The following is a 13,011-nucleotide window of genomic DNA, read 5'->3' as shown; positions in this document are numbered from 1 at the left end:
GCTACCTAAAAGCTGTCAAAAACCAGATTGACCTATGAGAGGGCACCTACGAGTCGTGAGTCAACACTTGGTTTTCTCCAAGAACCCCCAAAATTTCCTAGCCTCAGTACCATTCCACGATGGTGCAGTACGGTCCGTGGACCGACTCACACCCCGTGGAAGGGTCTCGTGAGTTGAGACTTAGTATCCTCACCCTTACCTTGATTTTCCCCTCTCTGATCCAAACGACAACTGAACAGCACGAGGTGTAGCCCCATCTACGGTCCGTAGGTGAGGAAGTCGTGAACGTGGTATGCAATGTTGTCAAGGATCTCGGCCAAGGGGTAATTAAATTAGGTAAGTTTTATTTTAATTATTAAAAGGTAGGGACAATTTAAATTAGTTATTTAGACATATATAAGCATATATTAACTATTAAACTCTCTTTTTAACTCTCATAACTCACAAACTCAAAACTCAACCATATTCTCTCTCTAAACTTCATTGAAGAACAAAGAAGAAGGTCAAGATTAGGGTTCAAACTCCAAGATTTTCACTCCAAAAAATATTCTCTCTCTAAACTCCATTGAAGAACAAAGAAGAAGGTCAAGATTAGGGTTCAAACTCCAAGATTTTCACTCCAATTTCATGGGAAAACATCAATTAAGGTATGGGAACCTTGATTCATGGAACACTTTTCTCCATGAAGCCCTTCAACTCTTGATTTCGAAATTGGTAACTTGTTCAAAAACTAGGGTTTTCATTCTAGCCATGGGTTCTTCCTAAAAATGATTTTATTATGTTAATTGCATTATATTATGGATGATTTGATGTTTAATGGTAATTTTCATTTCCCCATGAACCCATGAACACCTCCATGACCCAATTTCATGAATTGTGATGGGTGTATTGATGCATGATGATTACTATGAATTGTATCTATGTTAATATAGTTATTGAATCTTGTTTTATTCATGCCTATTGTAGTATCTTTAGGTGTAATTGTGAGACACGATTCATGACCTTGAAAGGGATAAATTGCTAGAGTTTGTACATATTGATGAAAAGTGAGTATAACCTATTGATTCACCTAGAAAGTAAATCTCCTATGACTAATGTGTAAAGTATGGTATTGTTGAAAGGTTATTCTTCCCTTACCCTTACATTTGATGATGCATGAATAGTCTAGGATGATGATGATGTTATTGTGTTGATTGAAAGTCTATTCTCATGAAAACACTATGAATGTAATGTGAAAGTTCTACTCACATATTAATGATTGATTCTAAGTTTGAAAGTACATTCTCACCTTTAATGAATCTATGAGCTATTTTGATGGGTTGTATTGAATGAGGGTTAGAGCATTCCTTCACACATGTAAATGCAATTCAAGACTAATTATATATAAATTGGGAAATAATGCTTAGTACCGAGTGGATATGGACAATGAGGTAAAGGCCCTTCCGTCAATGCAATAGGTCGGGTCATCTAAAGTAAACTCATGAGATGGAAGCTCATCCGCCAATGCAAGAGGTAGGGTTTCTAGAAGAAATCTCCCTATCTCATAACTATGTGCCAGCATAGTACTTAACTAGTGGATCCACCTAGAAGCTAACACGTTTAGTTCTACCTTAGGCAAGTAGGACACCTTCTTTCGGTGTGGGGTTACACGACACCGGATTTCATGTAGCTCACATGGTCTATGTCGGTTATGGCTATTCTTCCCTAAACGAAAGATAATGAATGAGACATAAACTATACTATGACTTCTTGGTGAGTTTACTTAGTAGGAGTGGGGGTATGGTACTTCATTTTCACATTACACAAGTAGACTTGGCAAAGAGTTATGGGTTGTTTCTAATGCTATGAAAATGTATGAATGTATGCATGCATGTTGAATGGATTGTTGCTATTGAATGACTTTCTTGAATGGTTAGTTGTTATGAATGACTTTCCTTATATTCAAGTAATGTACATGACTATTTCCTTATTTGTGACTAATGATTATAATGAGGTCTAAAGGTGATATGCATGACCAAGGTAGCTTCAAGGGGGTGCTTAGTAGGGTTGGTATTATGGGATGCCAACCATACATTGCACAAGTGTTCCTTAGGGGTTGCTAAGGTGTTGATATTACTATGTAAAGAGTATAAAAGTGATTATGACTTGTGTTGTACATTGTAAATGCATGTTGGTTTCTAAACTTGACAAAGGCATACTTTTCAATTAAAATGTCCTTTTATCATATTTCAAAGGATTTATGTATGTTTCCATACCTAGTACATATTTGTGCTAACCCCTTCTCATTCTACATTTTGATAAGTGTAGGTTCCGGCTAGGTGACATACACTCTCCTTTGTTGAAGAAGACTTGGATTCCTTATCTCTAAGTTGTGGTGAGTCCTCAAGTTCGAGGACGGATTATCCATTTCTTAGTTTCTATTGTACTTCTCATGTTGAGACTTTTATTGATGTAAAGGGATAAGTCCCAACATTTGCATTCTTATGTTTTAGATGGTGTATGAGACAAAGTCTAGATTCCTATGATTTTCCTTTATGAAAAATGAAGTTTGACTTCTATTGTAAAAGTTTTAATTTTTTTCCGCATTATTTCTATGTTTTATGTAATGATGATGCTAGAGGCTTGTATGAGACCCCTTCGGGGTCAAATACGTCGTGTTACGTCTAGGGGGTACTCCTAGGTCGTGACAAACTTGGTATCAGAGCATAAGATTTTGGGAATAATATTTAGGTTGATGTCTCATGAACCACGTCTAATAGAGTCTTGTTCATGAGTGTGAAGTGCGCCACATTTATGAATAAGAGGCTATAAGATGCTTAGGAACATTCCCTTCTTTCATTACTCTTTAGTCGTGATTTGGATTTCTAACTCTATGAAGTCCTTTTTTCTAACCCTTCTCTTGTGATTATAAGAGATGAATACAAGAAAGGCGAACTTAAGAAGAAGGGTAGAAGAGATGGTGAATGAGGGAGTTCCTCCTCAAGATCTTCAAGAGCCTCAAGTTCCTAATGATGAAGGAGCTATGACTAATGTGGAAATAAGGGCGGCTCTCCAAACATTGAATCAAGTCATGACGGCACAAGCACAAGTCGTGACAACTCAACCCCAAGCCATGACGGCACATGCAAATAGGGAAGTTGGGCCCCGTGCTAATCCTAATGTGAGCACCATGACTTCAAGGTTGAGAGACTTCACAAGAATGAGCCCTCATATGTTCTTTGGTTCTAAAGTGAATGAAGACCTACAAGAGTTTTTGGAAGAGGTCTAGCAAATAGTGGATGCTATGGGAGTGACTTATATTGAGAAAGTCGAACTAGCCGGGTATCAATTGAAAGATGTGGCCCAAGTGTGGTACATCTAATGGAAGGATAATAGGGCTATAAAAGCGGGTCCCATTGGTTGGGAAGTGTTCAAGAATGCATTCCTTGGTAGGTTCTTTCCACAGGAAAAGAGGGAAGCAAAGGTAGAGGAATTCATCAACCTTCACCAAGGAGGCATGAATGTCCAAGAATACTCCTTGAAAATCACTAAGTTGTCCAAATATGCCCCATCTTTGGTGTCTAACCCAAGAAATGAGATGAGTTGATTTGTCACCACTGTTTCCCATGCTATTGAAGAAGAGTGTCGATCGACAATGCTCCATGAAAACATGGATATCTCACGGTTGATGGTATATGCTCAACAAGTTGAGGAAACAAGGCTTAGGAAGAAGAATCGAGAGGTGTTGACACTCAATTTCGACCCTCCCCGATAAGAATTAATCATCGAGCTTCCTAAATTTCAAAATATGATATGGCAGCAATTTTTATATATTATCATAACTCACATGGGAGGAAGTAAGAGTTAATTTACTAAGCTCATTATTGAAGTTTTTATAATATTCTTTCAAAAAAAAAATTGGGACATCAACTAGTTAATGGTTTACCATCTTGTAATATTCTAATATATATGTACATATTTCAACCATTTTTACATAAACTTTGAATGCATATATTTGAACTTCAACTTTGTGTAAGTTTTTTACATAAACTTTGAACGCATATATTTGAACTTCAACTATGTGTAAGTATATTACTTCATGCATATTACATTGAAGCTAGTTTAAATAGCGGTATTCAAATAAAATATTCGTAAATCTTTTACAAAATTTAGGGAAATAAAATGACCAAGACTTTATAATTTTTAAATATCTTGCATAATCAACAAGGGATGAGTGAGCTCTTTAATATATGTTTTTACGAGTAACTCCATTCTTGTATCTATACCTTGAAATTTGATTTGAATCTATTTTGTTTTTAGTTAATTCTCTTTTTTTTTGTTTTGTTTATATTACTCCTCTTTGTCACGTTCATACAGAATATGGTTGGCAGAATTAATAATTGACCTATTTCTCTGTGTATATCTCGAACGGTGGTTGCTTAAATTTTGTATATTTACAATATATATATATATATATATATATATTTCATAATTAGGTATATAATTAATATATTTTATGATTATTCGAAAATCGTCTCAAAAAGATTTTGTTTTAATTGAATATTTGGTTAACTAGTTTAGTTATATAATAGTTTATATTTTTGAAATAGTTAGTTATAGCTAAGTTAATTATTCAACCCCCATGTCATTGCATACATTCATGTTTAAGTTAACAAGTTCATTGTGGTTTTACAACTATGTTGAAGTTTTTGAAATGAGGTGTAAGTGCATTGTTGCATCCCTATGTGGGCTGAATTTGCCATGCTTGTGTTTCTCATGTACGTTTCTTTGACATTCGAGGACGAATGTTCCCAAGGGGGAGATATTGAAACGACCCCAAAAATGCCCGAAAATGTGCTTCGGAAACACCTATAATTGTAATTTCCATATATCTCAAAATCCGTGCATGATTTCGGAAATTCGACTTCATATTCTTATTCAGGGGGTCAAATTGAGTGGGAAATGAGTCTAACCCGAATTTTAGAACAACCGTATCAAAATTTGAAAATCGCAAAAAAATGCGATTTTGAGGGTCAACTTTAAAGGGGCATATCTCTCAGCACACAAGGAACTGGAAGGAGCTCAAACTATCAAAATTAAAGCTCTGTGAGTTAGCTTTCCAACGCAATTTGTTTCGCCTCATTCCGAGTTAGGATGAAGGAGTTATGACCATTTTCGTAAAACCTGTCTGGCAGAAAATGCAAATTTCAGTAGCCGAAAACACTGTTCACCCGCCTCAATTTTTTTTCTAAGTGTTGGGACGTTTTTATAAAAAGGGGACATATCCATACTTAGTCATTTAACTTCAAAACATCCAAAAACTCTCTCTAAACCCTCTCCAAAAATTCCACCAAGATCATCAACCAAATTCAAGGATCCCAAGCTTTAATTCCGGATTCAAGATTCAATCTCAAGCAATTCTCCATTCCAATCTTCATCAAGAATTCTCCAAAGTTGAGGTATGTGGGTTGATTGTGGAAACCTTCCTTTCCACAAGTCCAACCATTTATCCTCTATTTTACTTCAAGTTTATGGGTCCTTATGATCATTTATGAACTCTTGAATTATGGAATTATTACTACACATTACACATCCTATTATGGTCTATTCTTGCATATTATCCTGAAATGGAATTATTATGTGATGTTTATGGTTTTCATGCTTCCATGATCAAATTATGAAGGTTGATTTATATATATGTATGTTGTTGGTGGGCTGTTTTACATGGATTTTGAAATTTGTTGGACTTAGTACTCTTGAAACACATGATTTTATTTACATGAACAAGTAGCCCACCATATGTTTGATAAAATGCCATTTATAGAATTCTTATGAAATGGAAGGTCCAATGTACGTCCTATGAGTCGGATGATTATATAATTATTGAAATTATGATGAAATGGACACATGTATATGATTTTCTCTATATACGTGTTGTGAGTTGACCAAGCCTAGTACGGGGGGTAGTAGGCCCGTATAACCATATCGAGGGGTTTGTACCTTGGTCCCTAGCTCGGGGGGTGGTAGGCCCGGGTAACCACATTGAGGGGTTTGTACCTCTTTCGCCTCTCCAAGGGGGTGGTAGGCCTTGGAAATACTATATTGATGGTCACTCACCACATATGTACTATGTCCCACTAAATATGATTTTTATATAAGCATCATTATACATATCATCTCATTAATATGCTATCTATCGGGTACGATTATGCATTTTGCCTATGATGTCCATCCCTTGTTGCATTGCATTGCATCCCATATACTTAGTACATTCAAACGTACTAACGCATACTCTATGCCTACATGATGTCACCATGTAGGGACCGGAGCACCGCTTGACCCTCCTCCTCCGCGTGGCTAATACGATTTTCTATCAAGGTTATTGGTGAGTCCTCCATTCCGGGGACGTTGCTTATGATCTTTTGCTATGTATAAGACTTTTCTTTTTAGTTATGTTTTGACTATGAGGGTGAGCCTAGTTGTTTGTCTTGGCCCCCACTAAAGTACCTATGTTTAGAGGTGGTGTTGGACAAGTTGTGTATTATGCTTGAGTTTGACTTATCTATGATATTTATGTATCATTTCTTCTTCTTTTTTTTGCTCCCTTAGTCCCGATTTCCCCCTTTGATTATACTTATTGCTTATGGTCATTTTAATTGCTTCCGCGACCAAGGATGTGTAATGATACGCTATGAGGCTTGTTTGGGGTTCCTTCGGGTTCCCCATTCGCCGGTCACGTCTAGGCCCTAGGCTTGGGTCGTGACAATTTATGTTTTTCCATTGGCTATAACATGAATTCCTATGGCCAAAACTCAAATTCAATTTTAGCCTACTTATTTAAGAGAAAAGAGCAATTATTTGGGCCCCACCTCTAATTTCCAGCAGCCCATATTTTCAATTCGCCCAGCACTTGTCCGTTTTCCCATATTCCCTTTTAATTTCCAACCAACCAATTTTTCCCATCCCACGTTGACTTCAGCAACTCTAATTTCCAACAATAGCGTCCCCACTAGCCCACTCTTAATTCCCTCTACCCAGCCCAATTCTATTCTAAAAAAGAAACCCAGCAACGTGGGCAAACAGAGGAAGCAATACAGCGTGCTGGCAGCAACATCATTGCAACGTCAAAATACACGGCAATTTCGAACGGCACCAACAATTTCTCTCCACTAACGTTCACTAGGAGACGGAAACTACACGGCTTGAGAGCAAAGACGTGTATTCGTTGTCGCCTTCTTCTTTTCCCTCTCCAGTTCGGTTTCAGCAACAAAAACATCTGCAATTTCGTCCTTATAGCCTTGGATCGAGCCACGTAGCTCCTCAAGGACGATAAGTTAATCATGTCCGTCCGTCTCCCTTTCCTCTTCCGGGAATGGGGTTGAAGTCTCAGAAAAAAGGGGTTCCCCTAAAATGGTGAAAAAAAATGGGAGTTTTGAATTCGAAAAATGGGCCTCGAATTCGAATTCACCCGTTTCCCCCCTGAATTTGTCAACCCTAATCTCCTTCTCTATACTCCTTTTTTCGTTTCAGTATGGAGGGGGGATTTTTTTTGGAAAAAGGGGTAATCCCTTTTTTAGAGTAAAAGAGATTAAGAGCAATTCAAGCTAAGTTAACTAAAATATATTGAGACGTTCAAGAAAGAGGACATTGAAGTTTCGATCGAAGTCCCACGTTTCTGTTCCATTCAACATCAGCTCTTTCAGGTTTCATTTGAGATTCGAGTCTTGTGGTTGGAAGATCATTGTTCGGCTCGTCCCTGTCCTAGTTTGCTGCACCGGAAAAGGTATATTCCTTTCAACGCTAATTTTTTTTTTTCCTTTTATTTTTGTTCATTTTCTGCTCGTGGAATTGAACCTTCTGCTCGTAAATTGAATGATTTTGTTCTCTCGGCTTTACCGTTTTATGTCTGATGTGTTGGTCTTTAGAGTCATCCGCTCGATTTCGATGCTACAAACTAACTGAGTCTCTATTTAGCCTTGCTCAAGACGGTTTACTGAGTTTTAATTTTGAGTTCGATTGGTTTTAGTGCTACTCATTATTTAAAGTCTGGAAATTTCATTCAATTTTGTGGTTGTTCTCCATTTATTTGTCTGTTGTCATGCTAACATACTTCTTTACAATATGGGATTTGCTATAGCGTCATGAGAGTATAATTTCATTTTGGTCCGAGTTAAACTAGTGTGTTCTTGGTGTATCGCTTTATGTATCCTATAACTCGGCCACTACATACCTCCATTTGATGCTCTTGGATGCTATTTGGTGATATGAGGCGTCAACTTTATTGATTAGTTTGATTAGCATAGTTTTGTTTGGCCCCGTATCAGTTTGAGATTATTTTTTGTATAACGTGGTTTTGTCTTAAAGGGTAAAACCAGTAGTCTTACATGATAGGTTTTTTTTTTTGTTTTTGTGATATGATATGTTTTCTTTTAAAAATTTCTTGTCAAGTCCCTTAGTTTCATGTGTATCCGCTTAATCCAAATTAATGTGTCAAAATGTGTTGTTTTATCCTAGAGGAGATTAGTTTAAACATAGTTCCTCCTTGTGCCTTTGCTACTATCTAAGTATAGTCAATTAATGCTTGCTTGTTTCTCCGGCTAGTTGAGGCTTTAGTTATTATTATTTTTTTTTATTATTATTATTATTATCATTATTATTATTATCACTTTTATTTTTTTTGACATGCTGTAACAATATTTATTCCTTGGTATGGTATTGTATTTTTTGTTGAAGTGATTATATTGTTCCAACTTATCCATGATGTGAAATTGAAATATTTTATTTGATATTATTCGGAACATATGAGTTATGTGACAACAAAGTTGATGTTAACAGTAGTTTGTTGTGTTATGCTACCCTCATATTGCGTTGTTCTTCTATCGAGTTGTTATGAACCTTACTTGCACTTTTTCCTTTTGCATGTGAAATTTGTCCGAGTTCACTATGAACTCATACTCATCCTTTACATTTCGAGGGAGCCATAAAAGCTCCAAATTCCTCCTATCGAGTCAGCCGACAAGAAAATTTGAAGAACCGGCCATTAAAAATTGACGAACAGGTCCCGAGGTTGAAAGGAGCAACCGATTGAGAAATTTGAAAAGATTGGGCCAAAGGCCACTCTTAATTCATAATAGTTGTATTTTGTTATTTTGGGCCTAAGCCCTTGTCATTCTAATTGTTAATGTTGTATTAGTTTAGGACGGGTGAAAGAATTGGGACTAAGGTCCAAAAGATAGAAAATACTTCTATTATGCTAGGATAGGATAGGTACAAATGACTTGAATGGGCCTTCGGCCTAAAACGAAAATGGGCCCAAATACTGGTCCAGGCGGACAGAAACCAGATTTGGGTCCAACCCTCTTTCCCTCTTTACTTTATTGTGTTTTGTTTTGCTTGTTAGTATTTGTCGTTAATCTTAGGGTTGAGAAGTTCAAATCCCCGAAAGACGCTTATTTCGTTTTATCAATTTAGCTAAATCGATCATCTTTCCAAAGACTTAAAAGAATAAATTTTTAGAAGTATCTCGCTTAGATCATAGGTCAATATTTCTCTTTTTCCCTTTTTTTTGACCGTCTCGACTATAAAATAGTTCGATCGTTCTATTCAAATTAAGTTAAAATATTTTTAGCCAAAATTTAATTGTCGGATAACCACATTAGTAGATATTCTAAGTGCCTTAAAAACCTTTCTAGAATATTAATAGGAACCTCGAACCCCTCTTTAAATATTTTCAATCGATTTTCCTGTTTTAATCTTTTGAAAAATAAGTTTTCTTAATTTCCCTTTAAAAATTAAGTGGCGACTCTTAAACCAGACTAAATAATATTTTTAAATAAAACAAGAGGTAAAAAGGCCAAGGACCGATGATGGTAATTCTTCTAAGGGTAAGTTTGAAGGTCAAAGTGGACCAAGGTTCAAGAAGAGGTTTTCCAACCAAAGCTCCTCTAATGCTCTTAAAACCAACAAAGATAGAGTGTCCAACCCTAAGCCTCAAGGAGGAAATAGGAGTGGACCTTCCATGGAGAGGCCTACATATGCCAAATGTGGTAAGAAGCATGAAGGGAAATGTCTTGCCGGTATGGGTGTGTGCTATGGATGTGGAAAAATTGGACATTAATTGAAAGATTGTCCAACCCGTACGGCCAAGGGAAGAGAGGGAAATTAAGCTCCTCCTAGTGGTTCCAATTCCGATGCTCCTAAGAAGAATCACTTTTATGCTTTTCAATCAAGAGGTGACCAAGAGAGCTCCCCGAATGTTATAACGGGTATGTTGCAAGTCTTTTCCATTGATGTTTATGCATTATACTAGACCCCGGTGCCACTTTATCTTTTGTTACACCCTTTGTGGCTATGAAATTTGATGTACTCCCCAAAACCCTAATAGAGCCTTTTTCGGTTTCTACCCCGATTGGTGACTCGGTTGTAGCTAAAAGAGTATATAGGAGTTGTCATATTTCTTCGTCTCATAAGGTCACTTTGGTAGATTTGGTTGAATTAGACATGCTTGATTTTGATGTAATCTTGGGGATAGATTGGTTGTATGCTTGTTTTGCTTCCATTGATTGTAGAACTCGGGTAGTAAAGTTTCAATTTCCATATGAGCCCATTTTGGAATGGAAGGGGGGAAATTCAATCCCTAGAGGTCGATTCATTTTATGTCTAAAAGCTTGTAAAATGATTTATAAGGGTTGTATCTATCATATTGTAAGAGTTAAGGACATTGAGTCTGAGACTTCTCATTTAGAGTCGGTCCCCGTAGTAAGGGAATTCCCGAAAGTCTTTCCTGATGACTTGCCCGGCATTCCTCCCTAACGGGAAATAGACTTCGGCATTGATCTTTTACCGGATACACGACCTATATATATCCCTCACTATAGAATGACTCCGGTCGAATTGAAAGAGTTGAAAGCACAACTCAAGGACTTGTTAGACAAGGGTTTTATTCAACCAAGCATATCTCCATGCGGTGCACCGGTATTGTTTGTGAAAAAGAAAGATGGGTCCCTTAGGATGTGTATCGATTACCGCCAATTGAACAAGGACACCAAAAAGAATAAGTATCCACTTCCTAGGATTAACGATTTGTTTGATCAACTCCAAGGGGCTGCCTTTTTCTCCAAAATAGATCTTCGTTCAGGTTACCATCAACTAAGGGTAAGAGGGTGTGACATTCCCAAGACGGCCTTTAGGACCCGGTGCGGTCACTACGAATTTATAGTTATGTATTTTGGGTTAACAAATACCCTGGCGGCATTCATGGACCTTATGAATAGGGTGTTTAGGCAATACCTTGATTCGTTTGTGATCATTTTTATTGACGATATTTTGATCTATTAAAGGAGTGAATGGGAACATAAGGATCATTTGAGGATAGTGTTGCAAGCCCTTAAGGACCACCAATTATATGCTAAGTTTAGCAAGTGTAAGTTTTGGCTAAGGTCGGTTGCTTTCCTTGGTCATATTATGTCGAGCATGGGTATAGAGGTTGATCCTAAGAAGACGGATGCGGTCAAGAGTTGTCCTAGACCTCTAGCCCCTACCGATATTAGAATCTTTTTGGGTTTGGCCAGTTACTATAAGAGGTTTATTGAGGGTTTCTCCTCTATTGCTTCTCCATTAACGGCCTTAACTCAAAAAAAAGCAAAGTTTGAGTGGCCGGAGGCTTGTGAGAAAAGCTTCCAAGAATTGAAAGATAGACTTACATCCGCTCCGGTGTTGACCTTACCGGAGGGTACCGATGGGTTTGTGGTATATTGTGACGCTTCTCGAGTAGGTTTGGGATGTGTCCTTATGCAATGGGGCAAGGTTATTGTCACGCCCCAAACTCAAGGGGGCGCAACTGGCTCCTAATGGCAAAACTCGAGCCCGAGCCGACCCTGCTGAACCATTTGCTACTAGAGCATGGCAGACACACGCAATCAAGAAAACAAACTAGTATATCCCGGCTTAAAACTAAGCCCACAGCCGGTAAGGCCCCTGTCAACATATGTATAAAAGAAACAGCTACTCCCAAGAGTTCATATAAAGAAATAGCCAACTAGCAGAGAAGTCCTGATTAGGCCGTCGAGGCCACCATGATATCTATACAAAAACTGGAAGCAGGTATATATCAAGACAATACATCAAACAATTCACAAGCTTCAGCAAACCCACAAAACTAGGCCAGCATGGCCATAACCTAGTTGTACACCCCACACACTAGTCTGCAAGCCTCAAAGAGTAGTAAATATTGGCAGGACAGGGCCCCAGCCTACCCATAAAGATATATACAACAAAAGGTAACAAACCTCCCAACTCTGGCAGCTCCGGAGGAAAGGGGCTAGCCAACCGGATAGGAGTCAATCCTGCTATTGAGGAGGTCTACTCGGTCGTCTGTCAGAACCTACATGCATGAATGCAGCGCCCCCAGGAAATAGGGCATCAGTACAAAATAATGTACAGAGTATGAAAGGCTGTGGACTAAATGAGCAAGTATCATAATATACCAAAAGCAATCAGGTAAGGAAATCAAATTTAGATAAGCATGCCAACCCACTACTGAATCTAATAAATACAATAATGATCAAATATCAACCTAACCAAGCCCTCATAAGCCCGGTAGGTACAAACAACATACCACCTACTTCGGCCCCCATAAGCCCAGAAGGTACCAAATCAATCTGCATAACCTTATCGATAGCCCCTTGTCTTTGTAAAAAGTCACATTACCCTTTTTGGCAACGATATAGCCCCATAGGCAGCACATAGCCCTCTTAGGCAACATCATAGCTCTATGGGCTGCACATAGCCCTCTTTTGCATCAACATAGCCTTGTAGGCAACACATAGCCCTCTTTGGCATCAAAATAGCCCCGTAGGCAACACATAACACTCTTTGGCATCAATATAACCCCGTGGGCAACACATATCCCTCTTTGGAAATAACATAATCCTATTAGACAACTTCATAGCCCCCATAGGCAGTTCATTTCTCAACAACTAACCACAATAGCCCCAAGGACAACAACAAACAATTGAATAAGCTAAAGGTGAG

This window comes from Solanum tuberosum, unplaced genomic scaffold, assembly GCF_000226075.1.
Source record: "Solanum tuberosum cultivar DM 1-3 516 R44 unplaced genomic scaffold, SolTub_3.0 scf00027, whole genome shotgun sequence".
Classification (NCBI taxonomy): domain Eukaryota; kingdom Viridiplantae; phylum Streptophyta; class Magnoliopsida; order Solanales; family Solanaceae; genus Solanum; species Solanum tuberosum.
Note: the sequence above shows the minus strand (reverse complement) of the source record.